Source organism: Rhinoraja longicauda, chromosome 33, assembly GCF_053455715.1.
Source record: "Rhinoraja longicauda isolate Sanriku21f chromosome 33, sRhiLon1.1, whole genome shotgun sequence".
Lineage (NCBI taxonomy): Eukaryota > Metazoa > Chordata > Chondrichthyes > Rajiformes > Arhynchobatidae > Rhinoraja > Rhinoraja longicauda.
This window is the reverse complement of record NC_135985.1, coordinates 24,010,500-24,030,838: the sequence shown is the minus strand read 5'-3', so window position 1 is coordinate 24,030,838 and position 20,339 is coordinate 24,010,500. Positions and strand designations below refer to the sequence as shown.

Below are 20,339 nucleotides of genomic sequence, written 5' to 3'. Positions count from 1 at the left end.
TTTTACCTCACCATAAAAACACCCTTGCTAGGTTGTAACTTTGACGAAAGAGATGGCATAATTTCACCAATATTCTACGAATCTATCTTCCTTGTTTTGCTATTGTTCCCAAAGTTTGGGGGGGGGGGGGTGATTTATTTGTCTGAAGAAGAGTCCCAGCCCGAAATGTGACCCATCATGTTTCTCCAGAGATGCTGCCTGACCGGCTGAGTTACTCCAGCACTTTGTGTCCACTTTCGGTGTATGACGGCATCTGCAGTTCCTTTCAACGCATTTATTTTTACAGTTGAATTTTTACAGTGGAAACAATTCTGGTGAGATGAGAAAATCCCCAGCAACTAATGAATTGGCCCCATTAACCTTTATGTGGCTGAGTTAGTTTCATCGTGGTCACAGTTGTTAAGAGAAATGATTTCAACTTAATGAGTTGTTTCTTTTTGCCTTAAACTCTGAAACGTCTGCCGTAAGATGAGGGTTTGGTCATGGAGGCACGGGTATCAAGGAAATTGTGACTTTTATCATGTTCCTGGTTTTTTTCCATGATTTCTGCAATTTTTGAGAAAAAAGCATTTTTTTTAACATACGTTGAAATATTCCATCTCCCTAATCTTGCCTTTGCCACATCCCCGACTCTCTGAATTCTGCTCCCCTTGAGTAAGTTTTGCTGTCGAGGATGTTAGTTTGATGAATCTGACTTAATGTGCAAGGTTGTAATTATTCTCTTGTGCCTCCCACATTTTTATTGATGCTGAGTATTTTCAAGCAAACATATGCTGACTGCACTATGATTTAAATCAACATTTTCTGCGACAATTTTCAAGTCCAAAAACAAGGGTAAAAGAAGCGAAATCGCCCCCTTAGCAACCCTCAATTCCTCTCCATCATCAATTATCTCAAACCACCCATTTATCTTCCAAATTCTCCAAAGCTTGGAACAAATATCCCAACAACCACGCTTTCTTTCACTCACTTCCCATTGAACTTCCGAAGTTGTGCCATTAATTTAAATCGTCTTTCTTTCTCAGCCGCCACAGAGGAACTAGAAATGGGCAATGAATGCTTCTTTGCATGCGGTAATTAAAAAGAGCGATGTGGGGAAGCTTGGCATCTGCCAGGAGAAAGACCACCCTCTCCAAGACAGGACGGTGATTGTTCTACTTGGCTCAACATTACCCCTCCTGTAGTCAGAGCAAATGAGGCCAAAATGACCACGACACTTTCACACGTACGTTTTCCCCCTAAGATTAAAAACTGCTTCGAATTGTAAAAATATCTCACTGACTTTCTGGTATTCTCTCATTTGATTGCTTCTGGCAAGTTTCAGAAGGCACAGCCTCACAAAGCAGCATTGAAAATTAGAATGGCATTGCACCACAGTGCGTTTTGAATTGGCCCCTTTTAATCTCTGGTGCCAAAGCAAAATGAAAATTAGCGAAGAAAAGTATAAACTGGGCGCCATCCATGTTTGGTTCACACGAAGATCAGGTGAAATAAACAGCTTACATTGTGAATTCATTCGAGGAATTTAGGAAGGAAACATTGGTGAGAAGATGATAGACTAATCTCACACTTTGGTCCATCGATGATTCATGATGAGGCTCACAGAATCCAACTTCTTTTCACGACAGTGTAGTACATAAAGGAATTTGTTCCATGCACTGGAATTGTATTGGAATGATGTAGAGATAAGATAATTCAGTATATGCGTAGAACATGTGTTTCACTGGTATAGACAAAGAATCACACTGAAGATTAACCGAATGAATTCAGAAGTTAAGTAAGTTAGGGCAGCTTGGTGGCGCAGCGGTAGAGTTGCTGCCTTACAGCTTCAGAGACCTGGGTTCGATCCTGACTACGGGTGCTGTCTGTACGGAGTTTGTACGTTCTCCCTGTGACCACGTGACCTTTCTCCGGGCGCTTTGGTTTCCTCCCACACTCCAAAGACGTACAGGTTTGTAGGTTAATTGTCTTTGGTAATTGTCCTAGTGTGTAGGACAGCGCTAATGTACGGAGTAATCACTGGTTGGCAAGGAGTCGGTGGGCCGATGAGCCTGTTTCCATGCTGTGTCTCTAAAGTCCAATGTTTAATTGTCATAAATACCAACAACTGTACATTAAAAATGTACCACACTGCAATGTCATTCTAGTTTTCAATCCTGCCTCATTTGACCATGTATTCTGAAACTTGCATGAATCAATCAAATCTTCCATTAGTGAGGCCACTTTGCATTCGAACAATGAAACAAAGACATTCTTACTTGCAGCAGCATAACAGGCTTGTAAACACAATACACAGTTAATATCTCATAAACAAAAATGCAATAATGAATTGAGAAGAAGCAAACTACTAATGTGGTACAGAATCCACATCAACAGTTGATGCAACACTCATTAACTCTTTCAAAGCGATCAAGATTTTTTAAAGGACACAAAGTGCTGGAGTAACTCAGCAGGTCAGTCAGTAACTCTGGAGAACATGGATAGTTGATATTTCAGGTCGGGACCCTTCTTTTGACTTTTTAGGTCCCAACTCAAAACGTCACCTATCCATGTTCTCCAGAGATTCTTCCTGACCCGCTGAGTTACTCCAGCACTTTTTTATAAACTAGCATCTGCAGTTCCTTGTAAATATCAATACCGATAAATAATTAATTGGGAATGTGTTTGGTGCTTGAATGTTCTACTTCCAATGTGAGAGGGAAAAGCAGGGGCAAGAATCAAGAGCAATCACAAACAAATCAACTTATAACAAGCAACAGAAGTACTGGCAGGAGATTTATAGAGGGTTAGACAATTAAAGATGAGTTTAAGATGAGTGAAATATATTTCTGTACCACTAGAATGGAGAATGGATTTAACAGGATAATAGCTAATAGAAAAGTATTTGACCTATTATGGTGGTATAGCGGTAGAGTTACTACCTCACAGCGCCAGAGATACAGGTTCGATCCCGACTACGGGTGTTATCTGTACGGAGTTTGTGCGTTCTTCCTGTGACTGCGTGGGTTTCCTCCCACACACAAAAGACGTACAGGTTTTCAGGTTAATTGGCTTTGTTAAAGATTGTTAATTGTCCCTAGTGTGTGTAGAATAGTGCTAGTGTTCCGTGATCACTGGTCGGTGTGGACTCGGTAGGCCGACGGAACTGCTTCCGCGCTGTATCTCCAAAACAAAAATCACCCAGAGCATTCTTACCAATCAACCTGCTCGCACAACAAGCGACATTTTCTTTACAATTTCCAGAGATTTTCTCTTCCTAACTGGACTAAAAAGAGGGTTGGTATAGGGGTTAGTCTGTACGACACAGCCTAGCAACAGTCCAGAAGTTGCATTTGAGAAGTTTGTTTTCTTCTCTCCTGTTCCACAATAAAATCTAAACAAAATAAGAATTCATCTTTTGTATTCCACAAAGCACTTTGTAGATTTGCATAGTGTTGCTCTCATTTACATTCTGCCACAGAAGAAAGGTTTTCACTTTTAGTTGTTTGACACTGTGAGTCTGATGACATTTACCTGAACTATCTCCAAGCTTTGGTTATTTTCCTTTTGTGTTTTTTTGATTAGAAGGAAGTTGCAAAGTAAAAATGAACAAGCAAATGGTAAAAAAAAGAGAATTACTGAACAATGGCTTACTGTAGAAGGTTTCCTTGTTGAAAAAACATTGAAATAATTTTTTCTGGGAGAAAGAAATCACATTGATTTATGATTGATGATGTAAAATGTGTGTTCACAGATGGATAAGATTAGTATCCCTTGTAGTCAAGAATCAAGAGTGTTTAATTGTCATGTGTGCCGACAAGGAACAATGAGATTCTTACTTGCTGCCGCATAACACAATCCTTATAGATAACATACAATAAACTAAACCATTTAATAAATTAATCACCCCAATACTAATGCACAATAGGCCGAAGTATGTAGTGTATTCAAAGACAATCCAGAGTTCATAGCTGAGTTAATGTTAAGGTTGTACTGCTAGAAAAGTGGAAAGATGTATTTTTTTCCAATTGTCTCAATAATCTATATTTTCATTTTAAGGAAAGATTGCTCTAAAAAAATCAGTTTGTGTTTAATGGCACTCTAACTCAGCCCAAAGTGCTTGACAATCAGCCAATGACTTGGAAAGGGCCGGGATTCAGGCAAGCACTCCTACCTGTGTGGACTTATTCTAAATCAGATTAATAAGCAACTGATGCATTTTTTGGCGGTGTTGGCTATGGGGGAAATGGTTGGCTATGGGGGAAATGGTTGGCTATGGGGGAAATGGTTGGATAAGTTGAAGTAGATGCTTTCAAATAATGCACTGTCCTTTCACAACCCCTTGATGAGACAGGTGGAGTCTACAGTTAATAACTCATCTAAAGACTGGGAGAGTTTTAATATTAATTATTTTAAAAAGGCAGAACACATATTTTCTTGTTTTTAATTTTAGACTTTGATGTTCTAAATATTTTCAAATTGTTCAATAATTGTTAACTAAAGAACGTTTATATTGGCACACTACGCTGGAAGCGTATGGCAGTGCAGTGGGCAAGTAAAAGGACTGGCTTGGTCCATACAGGGCAAATGGGAGGGCGGTTTTTAATGCCACATTTTAATATTCTGGAACCTGAAAGAAGCTTTGGGTTCTGATGAATGTTGGCGCGAGAAAGAAACAGAACCTGTTTTTTATAGATGTTAGATGAAGCTGCAAGGCTTCCGCCACCGTGGGTTAGACGGAGTGGCCTGGGCTGGGTACGGCCTGCTTTCTGTCTCACCAATAACAGCGGGGGCAGCGTATGATCTTGCCGCAAACGCCAGGGACCCGCTGTACAGTACCAGGGGAAAGGCTCGCTCTCAAAGGCAGAGTTATGACAGCTTTGACTGCCTTGTCACTGGCTTTCACCGGAGGTTGCTACGAGAGAGCTGAGCTGAGCTGAAGGGTGTCCCATGGTGACGGCGAGGCAACAATTTCAGGGATGCTCCTCTGTGCTGTCTCTGGGTCAGCCACCCATCACCGCGACCGTTTTGCCTGCCTTTGTCTCCAGCGATGGGGAGCCTGCCAAGCACAACAGCCTAACTGTACTATTTGTTTATATAATGAACAGATGCAGCCTTTAATTTACTCACTGGGCTCTGAGCGACCAGACCACCCCCCGCCTCCCCCCCACCAGCCTCAACTGTGGGGCTGTAGAAAAGGGTTATTGTTCTGCTGCGTATTCTCCCACAAGCTGATAGACGGTGCAGACAAATATCTCCACAGCCTCTTTTCAATGCCTCGTACTAAGTCTCATAGAAGCCACTCGTTCCGCTCTGCTGATGAGGATGGCTGACAAACATTTCCCTCACTTTCGGCATGAGGAATATTATCAATTTTAAAAATGCTTCGAAATAGCAGAAACATTCAATGATGATTTATTGCTTGACTTGAATGTTTTGTATCTTTGGAGTGACTATGATCTACCCCCACCCCCACCCCCACCCCCCCATCCCTAAATAAACACATCAATAAAAGCCCAAGGAGGTAAAGATAACTGCAACAAGACTTACGTGCTGGTCAGACAGATGACCAGATGGTTAGGAGCTTTCTCTTGTAGCTCGGTGACCAAAACTTCTCCTGAGGGAATTGCAAGGTTGAAAAATTAATCCACTGGCTGCTTAGTGGAAGGATTTTAAGGCTGCAATTTCCAATCTTGATTACTGGTCGAAACAAACAATGGAAGTATAAAGCATTCTCCAGCAGAGGTAACTTCACTGTTGACTGGGAGGAAAGTGATGGAAAATGGGGGGTTCACAAATTGTGTGTGTATGATTACGTGACTTTCTTTATCCTTGAATCATACATGCCATAGAAGCTCTCAATCCTTTAGAATAAGATAGACACAAAAAGCTGGAGTAACTCAGCGGGACAGGCAGCATCTCTGGATAGAAGGAATGGGTGACGTTTCGGGTCGAGACCCTTCTTCAGAAGAAGTCACCCACCCCTATCCAGGGATAGGAACTGTCCTGCTGAGTTGCTCCAGCATTTTGTGTCTATCTTCGGTGTAAACCAGCATCTGCAGTTCCTACCTACACCTTTGGAAGAAGATGCAGAAACAAGGAGCTGCAGATGATGGTTTATGAAAAAATACATAAAGTGCTGGAGTAACTCAATGGATCGGCAGCATCTCTGGGTAACATGGATAGGTGACATTTCCGGATGGGACCCTTCTTCAGGCAGGGTCTGAATCTATAATAAGATGTTCCATATCATACACCCTCTGAGAAGGTGGTTAGGCTAGGATTTGTAATATATTTAGCCATTTGGATGAGTTTAGTTTTTACCTAACATGACCATACAATACTGTAAATTACATACCCCCATCTGGTAAATAAGCCAGAATTAAATTCCAAAAGCAACTTAAAACACTTCAGGCAAATTTTATTTTTATTTATTATTTATTTATTTTCCCCAGTCAATACAGTACAACAGATTGACCATACAATTGTGAAAGTTAAATAGTACAAAATCATTATATCGAAAATAAAACAAAATAATCACACATGATCACATCTCTGACCGAAAAGAAAGGTGTAGGCCGAAGCCAAAGCTTATTGTGCCTACCCTTAATACATAACAAATGCACATGGGTTTGTCTGATAGCCAACAATATCTGTTGCCGTCTTTTCACATTTGAACAAAATAGCCATGTTGACCTGCACATATTCACACAAGGTCCGAGCCATCACTTTACCTTTTCATAACATGGTCCATCGTGGGTACTGAGCTTTTCATCACAAAGGGATCTATATGAGGCACTATCTGAAAAAAAATGCAAGCAGAATCATCAAGAGCCAGCACCACCCTGGCCATGCTCTTGTTTCACTCCTGCCATTGAAAAGAAGGCGTAGGAGTCTGAAAAGGGCGTGCAGTGTAGGTTTACTAGGTTAATTCCCGGAATGGCGGGACTATCATATGTTGAAAGACTGGAGCGACTAGGCTTGCATACACTGGAATTTAGAAGGATGAGAGGAGATCTTATCGAAACGTATAAGATTATTAAGGGGTTGGACACGTTAGAGGCAGGAAACATGTTCCCAATGTTGGGGGAGTCCAGAACAAGGGGCCACAGTTTAAGAATAAAGGGTAGGCCATTTAGAACTGAGATGAGGAAAAACTTTTTCAGTCAGAGACTTGTGAATCTGTGGAATTCTCTGCCTCAGAAGGCAATGGAGGCCAATTCTCTGAATGCATTCAAGAGAGAGCTGGATAGAGCTCTTAAGGATAGCAGAGTCAGGGGGTATGGGGAGAAGGCAGGAACGGGGTACTGATTGAGAATGATCAGCCATGATCACATTGAATGGCGGTGCTGGCTCGAAGGGCCGAATGGCCTCCTCCTGCACCTATTGTCTATTGTCTATTGTCTATTGTCTATTGTCTATAAAACACTAACGTCCAGGATCAGGATCTGCTTCTTCCCAACAACCAACTGAGTATTAAACACTACAAACTTCAACTAAACTCCGAATTACAAGTTGCCGAGGATGCATGGGAGACTTTTTTTGGGGGGCTTTTTTTTTGCACTATATTGTTTTTTAATTTAAATTCTGAACTTTGTTTTGTTCGTTTAGTGTATTATTTATTGAGTACTGTGTTTACAAATCTGTTGTGCTGCTGCAAGTAAGAATTTTATTGCTCCATTTCGGGACATAGGACAATAAAACGCTCCTGACTCTTGTGTAGGAAGGAACTGCAGATGCTGGTTCACATCGAAGACAGACACAACATGCTGGAGTAACTGGAGTGACGGACATTTATTACAAGCCCACCGACTCGCACAGCTATCTGGACTACACTTCTTCCCACCCGGTCCCCTGCAAAAAGTCTATTCCCTACTCCCAATTCCTCCGTCTACGCCGCATCTGCGCCCGGGATGAGGTGTTTCAGACTAGGGCTTCCGAGATGTCCTCGTTTTTCAGAAAACGGGGCTTCCCCTCCTCCATTATAGATGAGGCTCTCACTAGGGTCTCTTCTACATCCCGCAGCTCCGCTCTTGCTCCCCATCCCCCCACTCGCAACAAGGACAGGATCCCCCTCGTTCTCACCTTCCACCCCACCAGCCAGCGGATCCAACATATCATCCACCAACATTTCCGTCACCTACAACAGGACCCCACCACTGGCCATATCTTCCCATCCCCTCCCCTCTCTGCATTCCGCAGAGACCGTTCCCTCCGCAACTCCCTGGTCCACTCGTCCCTTCCTACCCAAACCACCCTAACCCCGGGCACTTTCCCTTGCAACCGCACTAGATGCAACACCTGTCCCTTTACCTCCCCCCTCAACTCCATCAAAGGACCCAAACAGTCTTTCCAGGTGAGACAGAGGTTCACCTGCACCTCCTCCAACCTCATCTATTGCATCCGCTGCTCTAGATGTCAACTTATCTATATCGGCGAAACCAAGTGCAGGCTCGGCGATCGCTTCGCTGAACATCTGCGCTCGGTCCGCATTAACGCAACTGATCTCCCGGTGGCCCAGCACTTTAACTCCCCCTCCCATTCCCAGTCTGACCTCTCTGTCATGGGCCTCCTCCAGTGCCATAGTGAGGCCCGCCGGAAATTGGAGGAGCAGCACCTCATATTTCGCCTGGGCAGTTTGCAGCCCGGTGGTATGAACGTCGACTTCTCCAACTTCAGATAGCTCCTCTGTCCCTCCCTTCCCCTCCTCCTTCCCAGATCTCCCTCTATCTTCCTGTCTCCACCTATATCCTTCCTTTGTCCCACCCCCGACATCAGTCTGAAGAAGGGTCTCGACCCGAAACGTCACCCATTCCTTCTCTCCCGAGATGCTGCCTGACCTGCTGAGTTACTCCAGCATTTTGTGAATAAATGCTGGAGTAACTCAGCGGGTCAGGCACCATTTCTGGAGAAAAGGAATAGGTGACGTTTTGGGTTGAACTGAAGATGGGTCTCGAGCCGAAATGTCATCTATTTCTTTTCTCCAGAGATGCTGCCTGTCCCGCTGAGTTACTCCAGCATTTTGTGGCACTCTTGACTCTTCTTGTCCCAGGCTCACAGATGTCCGAATGATTCTCATCATCTGATGTCTATTTGCATATGTACAAACTGAAAATCCTAGTAATAAAATCATATTGTGGGGCACTGCATTAATCACTGCATTAATCTATCACCATTTACAGGTAATATCATTTTACCGTTGGTATCAATTCAGGATCACGTCTCCATAAATGGGTTGTAATAAACAGTGCCTAAGATAAGTTGCTGAGCAATTTAGCAGTGAGATTGAACAGAACAATACTCTGTATCTACTCTGCGATGTAGGATTGTTCTAACATCATTACCTGTGCCAGTTCCAATATAGCCTCTCCGATTCTTAAAGTGACCTTTATGCAGCTGCACAATTATGGAAACTGTGAAATTTGATAATTATTTTAGTGAGTCTGAGAGTCTCTTGAAGCTTGAATCAGAGAGAGATTTGGATGTTCTAAGTAATATTATGCTGCTTTGTGAGATGTAGAGAGAATAAGGATAATTTGGGCTCCAATTTCTTGATTAAGACTAGATCTTCCCAAAAGCAATTTGAGGAATAATTTGGGATAAGTGATAAATTGTGGTCTTGTTGGCTAATTTTGGTATCTGACACACACACGCGCGCATACACACACACATGCACGCGTGCGCACGCACACACACACATGCACTCGTGCGCACGCACACACACACACACTGCACATACACACATGCACATGCACACACACACACGTGTACACACACACTCACACTCACACACATATACACACATGCACACACACACATACACATGCATACGTGCACACACATAAATCCACATATGCATACACATACATGTACACACACACATGCGCACACGCACACACACAAACACCCACATATACCCATATGCATATACACACACACGGGCGGCCACCGTGGTGCAGCGGTAGAGTTGCTGTCTTATAGTGCTTGCAGCGCCGGAGATCCAGGTTCGGAGTTTGTACGTTCTCCCCGTGACAGGGTGGATTTTCTCAGAGATCTTCGGTTTCCTCCCACACTCCAAAGACGTGCAGGGTAGGTTAATTGGCTTAGTGTACGTGTAAATTGTCCTTCGTGTGTGTAGGATAATGTTATCCGGGGATCGCTGGTCGGCGCGGACATGGTGGGCCGAAGGGCCTGTTTCTGCACTCTATCTCTAAATGAAACTACACACACACACACACACACACACACACACACACACACACACACACACACACACACACACACACCAACACACACACCACACGCACGCACGCACACACACACACACACACACACACACACACACACACACACACACACACACACACACACACACACACACACACACACACACACACACACACACACACACACACACACACACACACACAATTATATATAGGTACACCGATCAACCAAAACATTATGAGCTGATGAGCCAAAACATTATGACCACCTGCTTAATCTGCCATGTGCAGCCCGGACCAGTTTGGACCAGACGGGATAGCCTTCGTTGCCCTCGCGCATCGATGAGCACGGTTTGTGGTTTGTCCCTCCTTGGACCACTGTCGGTCGGTACTCACCACTGCTGACCGGGAGCACCCCACAAGCCTTGCCATTTCAAAGATGCTCTGACCCAGTCATCTGGCCATAACAATTTGGGCCTTGTCAAAGTCGCTCAGGTCTTTACTCCTGCCCATTTCTTCTGCATCCAACACATCAACTTCACGAACTGACTGTTCACTTGCTGCCTAATATATCCCACCCCTTGACAGGTGCCATTGTAACAAGATAATCAATGTTATTCACTTCGCCACCCATTCCATCTCCCTGTTCTCCCTATAAGCACTCTCACAAGCCGAGCAATTCCACTTTGAGTCTTCTTGTCCCTTACTCCACTAGATAGTTTAACATAGGTATTTAACCAACCAGCATATTTTTTGGCATATTAGAGAATACCATATACTCTGTGGAGTGTGACATGGTCAGTAGGGGGAATGTACAAACTCCACACAAACAACATCTGAGGTCCTGACCAAACCCAGACCTCTGAAAATGTGAGGCAGCAGCACTAACTGCTGCATCTTCCTGCCGCCCTTCTAGTCCCAGAGAAGGATGTGCTTTAGTTGTCCTCAAACATGCTTACACAATGAAAGATTGAGGATTAAAAAAGACTATCGTTTCGCAGTGTGGGAGGTTCGAGTATTTTAGAATTTAGACATACGTACAAACTTTAGACATGCAGCGTGGAAGCAGGCCCTCTGGCCCACCGGGTCCGCACAAGCCAGCGATCACCCCGTACATTAACCTATGCACACAAGGGATAATTTTACAACTTACAAAAGACAATTAACCTATAAACATGGACGTCATTGGAGCGTGGTCTTTAGTCAGTGCAACTAAATGGGACGAAGGCCACATCATGTAGAGACTGAGACATATTTCAACGTGGGAACGGAGGTGGGTGCTGGGTTGGTGGTGGAGATCGAGTGAGTTGCCAGTGTGGAAAGGGCATTTAGAGCTTGTGTCTTCCACTGGGAGTCTTAGAAAATAGAGGATCAGGGGATGGGCCATCAGAGTGTTATTGGCAGAGATCAAAGAGTGGGGAACAAGTCAGGGGAGGGGCTCAGTCAACAGTGAATCTCAGAGGATGTTTAATTACAATTGAACTGGGCCCTTGATTGATTGATTGAAAGAATCCAGGCCCTTTGTGCCCACCAAGTCCATGCTGACCATCTGCTAACATGAGATCTATGTTATCTCATGTTATATGTGTTCGATACGGCATTTACAAAAGCTTTGGATATGCAGATGGATACGCAGGGAATGAAGGGATATGTATTACGTGCGGGCAGATAGAATTTGATCTTGTTATCATGTTCGGCTTGGACATTGTAGGCCAAAGACATGTTCCTGTGCTATGCTGATCTATGCTTTATATTCTGTGTGATAAAAGCTAAGTATAACTCTTGAAGGGCCTGTCCCACTTAGGCGATTTTTTAGGCGACTGCCGGCGACTGTCATAGTCGTAGCAGGTCGCTGAAAAACCGGCGACTGGACCCCCCCTACGACAATGTCTACGACAAGCTACAACAACCTACCACCTAGTCGACGTCAAGCTATGGCAAGCTACCGACATCTGGTGACCCCATCGTCACAACTTAGGACGTCCACCTACGACCGCACCTAAGACAACCTATGACCACACAGGTGACAACCTACGACAACCGAAGTCAACCTACGTCCACCCGCAACAAGCTACGACAAGCTGCGACCCTGTCGGCGACAACTGAAGACAATTCACGTCATTTTCGCCTCCGGTTTTGACGCCGGTACCTGTCGCCGGTTGACGTAGGTCGACATAAGTAGTCGCCAATGGAATTCATTGAAGTCAGCACCGGCGACAACCTACGTCACCTGACAACAACCTACGACAGCGCCCCCTTCAGGAGACGTCAAGCTACGATCACTGGCGTCAAACTAACAGTCGCCGAAATTTTTTAAACATCTCAAAATCCAGCGGCAACCAGAAAAACGCTACGAATCTTTGGAGACGACTCACGGCCGTACAGGCGACACCCCGGCAACCGTGTGGCGACGGCCAAGTCGCCTGTAGTCGCCTAAACAATCGCCTTAGTGGGACAGGGGTTTAACTCTCTTTAGTTCTGGGCTGTGCTTGGCCTGAGAATGATTAATAATAATTCTCCTGGGATAAAACAGTTCAAAATCTTTTTAAAAGAGTATTAGCTTCGGGGCGGCACAGTGGCACAAAGGTAGAGTTGCTGTCTCACAGCGCCAGAAACCCGTGTTCGATCCTAACTGCGGGTGCTGTTTGTACGGAGTTTGCACGTTCTCCCCGTGACCGCATGGGCTTTCTCCCGGAGTTCCGCTTTCACACTCCAAGGACGTAAAGATTTGTAGGCTAATTGGCTTCGGTAAAAGTATAAATTGTCCCCAGTGTTTGTAGGACAGTGTTTGTGTGCGGGGATCATTGGTTGGCTCGGGCTCGCTGGGCTGAAGGGCCTGTTTCCATGCTGTATCTCGAAACTAAAAGTAAACTGACAAAATAGATCACACATATCATGTTTGAAGCACAAATGCGGTTTATGGCTGGAAAAGCTGCTCACATTTCCAGAGTGGTACAAGATGACCTGGAAGTGGTTGTTGTAATTACCTCACTAGATAACAAGTACTTTTTCAAATGTGCGATGCTGAAATAAATAGTGCTATGTGATCTCATTCCCAGGCTAATGTTGTCCCATGTGTGATATGGCTCATCACCCATTAGATTGTGCCTTTGATGTGTTATTGTTGCTGCACCCCACTAACCAAGACATTTACCGTGACCATCAAAGTTAGCTGCAGAGGTTACCAGCCGGTGTTTAGCATAACCTGCAATTTATCTGCACGCAATGAAAAGAAATGCCATAAACCTCCACAGTTATCAGTAAAGCTGGTTATGTGTGATGGTTCCTTTCATCAAAATACTAAAAATCAACTCGAATCAAATCAAAAATCAAAAATAGGGCAGAACAGTGGTGCAGCGGTAGAGTTGCTGCCTTACTGTGCCAGAGACCCGGGTTCCATCCTGATTACGGGTGCTGTCTGTATGAAGTTAGTACGTTCTCCCCATGACCTATGTGGGTTTTCTTAATTATATTACCCGTCCCAATATATTGTGATATATTATTTTGCACTCCTAATTACTTTTCAATAAACCTGACTAGAGAGTCATAGAGACATGGAGTCACACAGCATGGAAACAGGCCTTTTATCCCACCTTGCCCACGCCAACTAGAATAGAATAGAATAGCCTTTATTGACATCCAAACACATGTTTTTGGACAAAATTCCGTTACCCACAGTCCAACGATAAGCAGCAATAAAAATAAAGCCATAAAACTAATATGCCCCATCTACACTGCTCCCACCTGCGAGCATTTGGCACATATCCCACTAAATCTATCCTATTCATGTACCTGTCTAAGTGTGTCTTAAATATTGTGATAGTACCTGCCTCAACTACCTCCTCTGGCATCTTGTTCCATGTACCAACCACACTTTGTATAAAAAGGTGCCCCTCAGATTCCTATAAAATCTTCCCCCCTCTTGTCTAAAAACATACTGTATGCCCCCTGGTTCCTGATTCCCCTACTCTGGGTAAAAGACTGTGCATTTACCCTATCTATTCCTCTCATGATCTTATGCACCTCTATAAGATCACCCCTCACCTTCCTGCACTCCAGGGAATAGAGTCCTGGCCTGCTCAACCTTTGCCTACTGCTCAGGGCCTCGAGTCCTGGCAACATCATCGTAAAGAGTTCAAATAGTTGGACAGAACTGGGATCAGATACAATGGATCTCATAGTCCAACATTACCCAATACTCACACAAGATGGATGACTCCGACGAGGATGCCAGTAAAGAACAAGAATCAATAAAACGGTAGCTCATTCAGAACTTTCAGGACAAATTATAAGTCGGTGCAGCAGTAGAGTTGCTGCCTTACAGCGCCAGAAACCTAGGTTTGATCCTGATTATGGGTGCTCTCTGTATGGAGCTTGTAAGTTCTCCCCGTGACCTGCGTGGGTTTTCTCTGGGTGCTCCGGTTTCCTCCCACATCCCAAAGATGTACAGATTTGTAGGCTAATTGTCATTGGTAAAATTGTAAATTGTCCCTAGTGTGTTTAGGATAGTGTTAATGTGCGGTGATCGCTGGTCGGCGCGGACTCGGTGGGCTGAAGGGCCTGTTTCTGCACTGTATCTCTAAATGAAACTAAAAATTGAAGCAAATAATAATAGTGCAAATTCAAAGACTTTCATCTCTCATCCCCAGCTGCTTGAGATATGTGTTCAGGAGAAATATTTTAGATATGCAAATATATAATGGATTTTATTTTTAGGTCAGCATCATCAAGAATCCACACCACCCTGGGCACGCTCTCACTTGAATGAATGAATGAATGAATGAATGAATTCATTAATAAGTTTATTGGCCAAGTATGTGCACATACAAGGAATGTGCCTTGGTGCTCCGCTCATAAATGACAACACAAACATACAGTTAACAATTAAGAGTGAAGCATAAACACATCAAAACAAGAAGGATACAACATTACGGCCTAAACATGTGGGTGAAAATAAACTAGAGCAAAAAATAAACTACAGACTTTGGTTATTGAGTAGAACTAGCACTCGTGGAAAAAAAGCTTCACTCCTATTATCAGAAAGAAGGTACAAGAGTGAGAAACCCGTCCAGGTTCAGGAACAGCTTCTTCTCAATGATCATCAGGCTCTTGAACATTACATAGACCAACTAAACTACGCACTAAAAACTGCGTGGGAAGGAACTGCAGATGCTGGTTTAAACCAAATATAGACACAAAAATCTAGAGTAACTCTCTAGAGATTGTGTCTGATTTACTCCAGCATTTTGTGTCGATCTTTGCACTATTTGTAGGGGACCGGTTATTGCAATGACATCCTTCAGAAGGGCAGTCGGGACAGCGTCAAGGGGGCTGCTGCAAATTTGAAATAAAAACAGAACATTTGTAATTGGCAGCAGTTCCAAATATTCAGTGTTTATTTCAAACTTACTGTTCCTTTTTTTTCCGTTTTCATTTGAAACACTTTGAGGTGTTCCATATAACTTCAATAAACCATTCTTTACTTTTAAGTTCAGTCTTTCTTGCTTTGCATCATCTGCTCATTATGACCATTGACTAAGGAAAGGATGGCATTTGTTGCACTGCGTTTGTTTTGCGGTTTTCACCACGGTGAACATTGCCCATGTAGAACTTCATCACAACGGAATTGTTCCCCAACCAATAAATAGCAGCAACAGCTGGAGATCCTGCATTCAGACACAGCTCCATCTCTTCTGAGTTAAACTACACTGCGGGAACGATTTTATCCTCTTGGCTGGCATATCAGATGATTTGGTTCAGAGAGCCTCAGAGCTGTGGACCCGATGATCACTGTGAGGGTGAAGCAACTGCACTCCCTGACGATGGGAAAGACGCACTGGGTGCAAGTACTGCACAGCACAACACCACTCCAGCAGCAGCAATCCATGCATTGGGGGGAAGGGAGAAAACACCACTGTTGGAGACGAGGCCAAAATGCCTCAGAAGGTGGCAGGACCATCCAAGCCAATGCCAATGGTCGGCCTGAGGAAGACTCTATGTTATTTGTTGTTCACTATTCAGTGTACAACAAATGCCTGCTTTAGCATTTTATAAATGTAGAAGGGAATTCTGTACTGTATGTACACCTTGTATCTGGCTTTACACAGATCAGCACAAACATGAAATAAAACAGCTCCGAGATCAGTGGTAAATTTAACGAACAAGTCGGTTTAATGAAGGCATTTCATAATGCGTGTCGCTTAAAATCACTTCGAGGGAACCCGAAAAGTTATAAAGATTCACTGTAGATACAACATTTTATATTCTCAAGACACAATGCTTATTAACATAAATCAGCCAGCTAAACACAGTTACAAAGAGCAGTTATAATCTCAATGTTGCAATGGATAATAACCTAAACAGAAATGCGAAAAGAACAACTTTTCCTCTCACCAGATAAGGAACCCTGCTTTTCAGCAGAGTGTATTAGTTTTACATATTTACAACCCCTGATGCCTATGTTAATTCAGCTTGCAGTGCTGTGAAGGCTAAGTACATGAAGACATCTATTTATTACCGTCCCAACATTCTATGTTGGCCATTTACCCATCATTACCCTGTAAAGCGTCTTTGAGTGTTTGAAAAGCGCTATATAAATGTAATGCATTATTATTATTATTATTATCATTCCCCAGTAAGTGATCTGGTAGCGAATTCCCGAAATTAACTCTGAACTGGATGGAGATATGTTTTCTTTTCTTATATCAATAGTGCAAAGGTACTTTATTTACACATGGTGTTAGATACATTGAAATTCATTCTTTTGCATTCTATTCATTAAAATCATACAGAAAGATAAAAACAATCATAAATAAATACAAAAGTGCAACAATTGTATTCTTGGAATAGTAGACTTCATTGAAGCAGACACAGGGTCACGGAATTGTCACCAACTTCTTGGCTTCAAGGTTTAAGTTCTTAAAGTTCCAGAGTCTAATCTTGGCCTTAAAGGCCCGTTGTCCTGGTGGTGGCACTGGGTCAGGGTTGCAGGGTCGGCCTGGCCTGGCGATGTTGTCCGTGTCCTCCAGCGCTGCTCCGCCGCTCCGTGCCGCTGCAGGCTGCTTCCGATCCGCACGCTGGTCCTCTGTGGGGCCTCCAGTGGCGCCCGATCCACACCATCCCCTGGAGAATTGAGGGGAGAATTACTTTTAAATATGCATAGATCATCGGCAAGCGTTGAGGAAACAGAAAGGACCCTTTTTCCATCGCACACGCGTCACCAACCGGGGAGCGTAAGTTTAAAGTGACTTGTGAAATATGTGTACAGAAGATGGGGAAACCGAACTGACCCAGAAAGTGGTGGAGTCTGGAAATCATGGGGGAGAAGAGAAGTCTCAACATGTTTAAAAGTGCTGAATGTGCATGAGGAATAGGGCCTTCAGGGTTAAACACTCTCTTCTGGGAGTTGGGATGAGGCTTGGAAAGTTCTTTGGAAAGGTCATCAATTTTTTAATTCAATTATACTTTATGACTACGATCATCACAGACCCACACCACCCTGACCACGCTCTCTTCCCCCTGTTATTATTGGATGTGGGATGAAGCGGACAACCCAGAGAACATCCAGGTGGTCACTGGGACAATGTACTAAACTCCAGACAGACAGCAACTGCAGTCAGCATCGAACCATGGTCTCTGGCGCTGTTAAAAACTGAACTATGATGTTGTGGGAATCACTGAGACATGGCTACAAGAGGACCAGGGCTGGGAGCTGAATATTCAGGGGTACACAACGTACAGAAAAAACAGGCAGGTGGGGAGAGGGGGCGGGGTAGCTCTGTTGGTAAGGAATGATATTCACTCCCTTGCAAGGAGTGACATTGAATCAGGAGATGTAGAATCAGTATGGATAGAGATGAGGAATTGTAAGGGTAAAAAGACCCTAATGGGAGTCATCTACAGGCCCCCAAACAGTAGCCTCGACATAGGGTGCAAGTTGAATCAGGAGCTAAAATTGGCATGTCGCAAATGTAATGCTACGGTGGTCATGGGAGATTTCAACATGCAGGTAGACTGGGAAAATCAGGTTGGTAATGGACCCCAGGAAAGAGAGTTTGTGGAGTGCCTCCGAGATGGATTCTTGGAACAGCTTGTACTGGAGCCTACCAGGGAGAAGGCAATTCTGGATTTAGTGTTATGTAATGAACCTGACCTGATAAGGGAACTTGAGGTAAAAGAGCCATTAGGAGGCAGTGACCACAATATGATAAGTTTTACTCTACAAATTGAGAGGGAGAAGGGAAAATCGGAGGTGTCAGTATTACAGTATAGCAAAAGGGATTACAGAGGCATGAGGCAGGAGCTGGCCAAAATTGACTGGAAGGGGGCCCCAGCAGGCAAGACTGTGGAACAGCAATGGCAGGTATTCCTGGGAATAATGCAGAAGTTGCAGGATCAATTTATCCCAAAGAGTCTAAGGGGAGTAAGAGACACCCGTGGCTCACAAGGGAAGTCAAGGACATCATTAAAATAAAGGGGAAGAAGTATAACATAGCAAAGAAGAGTGGGAAGCCAGAGGATTGGGACTCTTTTAAAGAGCAACAGAAGATAACTAAAAAGGCAATATGGGGAGAAAAGATGAGGTACGAGGGGAAACTAGCCAATAATATAAAGGAGGATAGTAAAAGTTGTGAAGAGGAAAAAAATAGTCAAGGCAAATGTGGGTCCCTTGAAGACAGAAGCAGGGGAATTTATTATGGGGAACAAGGAAATGGCAGACGAGTTGAACCGGTACTTTGGATCTGTCTTCACTGAGGAGGATATAAACAATCTCCCAGATGTTCTAGTGGCCAGAGATCCTAGGGTGACAGAGGAACTGGAGGAAATCCACATTAGGCAGTAGAAAGTTTTCGGTAGACTGATGGGACTCAAGGCTGATAAATCCCCAGGGCCTGATGGTCTGCATCCCAGGGTGCTTAAGGAGGTGGCTCCAGAAATTGTGGACGCATTAGTGATTATTTTCCAATGTTCTATAGATTCCGGGTCAGTTCCTGTGGATTGGGGGGTAGCTAATGTTATCCCACTTTTCAAGAAAGAAGGGAGAGAGAAAAAGGGAAATTATAGACCAGTTAGTCTGACATCAGTGGTGGGGAAGATGCTGGAGTCAATTATAAAAGACGAAATTGCGGAGCATTTGGATCGCAGTAACAGGATCGTTCCGAGTCAGCATGGATTTACGAAGGGGAAATCCTGCTTGACTAATCTACTAGAATTTTTTGAGGATATAACTAGGAAAATTGACAGGGATGTGGTGTACCTCGACTTTCAGAAAGCCTTCGACAAGGTCCCACATAGGAGATTGGTGGGCAAAATTAGAGCACATGGTATTGGAGGTAGGGTACTGACATGGATAGAAAGTTGGTTGATAGACAGAAAGCAAAGAGTGGGGATAAATGGGTCCCTTTCAAAATGGCAGGCAGTGACTAGTGGGGTACCGCAAGGCTCGGTGTTGGGACCGCAGCTATTTACAATATATATCAATGACTTGGATGAAGGGATTAAAAGTACCATTAGCAAATTTGCTGATGATACAAAGCTAGGTGGCAGTGTGAACTGTGAGGAAGATGCTATGAGGTTGCAGGGTGACTTGGACAGGTTGTGTGAGTGGGCGGATGCATGGCAGATGCAGTTTAATGTAGATAAGTGTGAGGTTATCCACTTTGGTGGTAAGAATAGGAAGGCAGATTATTATCTGAATGGTGTCAAGTTAGGAAAAGGGGACGTACAACGTGATCTGGGTGTCTTAGTGCATCAGTCACTGAAAGGAAGCATGCAGGTACAGCAGGCAGTGAAGAAAGCCAATGGAATGTTGGCCTTCATAACAAGAGGAGTTGAGTATAGGAGCAAAGAGGTCCTTCTGCAGTTGTACAGGGCCCTAGTGAGACCGCACCTGGAGTACTGTGTGCAGTTTTGGTCTCCAAATTTGAGGAAGGATATTCTTGCTATTGAGGGCGTGCAGCGTAGGTTTACTAGGTTAATTCCCGAAAAGGCGGGACTGTCATATGTTGAAAGACTGGAGCGACTAGGTTTGTATACACTGGAATTTAGAAGGATGAGAGGGGATCTTATCGAAACCTATAAAATTATTAAGGGGTTGGACACGTTAGAGGCAGGAAACATGTTCCCAATGTTGGG

General features: G+C 43.9%; 2 long non-coding RNA genes across 2 annotated transcripts in view; one reads left to right on the top strand and one right to left on the bottom strand.

Moving 5' to 3' along the window:
• LOC144609056 (uncharacterized) overlaps positions 1-6,765 on the bottom strand; it is a 29,201-nt gene extending 22,436 nt beyond the window's left edge. The window contains exons 1-2 of the long non-coding RNA XR_013549272.1: positions 6,714-6,765; positions 5,530-5,596 (exon numbers count right to left, since the gene is read on the bottom strand). This is a non-coding gene — a long non-coding RNA (uncharacterized LOC144609056). The remainder of the gene's footprint in view (positions 1-5,529; positions 5,597-6,713) is intronic.
• The window catches only part of LOC144609055 (uncharacterized), a 210,540-nt gene that overhangs the window by 177,874 nt on the left and 12,327 nt on the right, over positions 1-20,339 (top strand). The gene's annotated exons all lie outside the window — the stretch shown is intronic.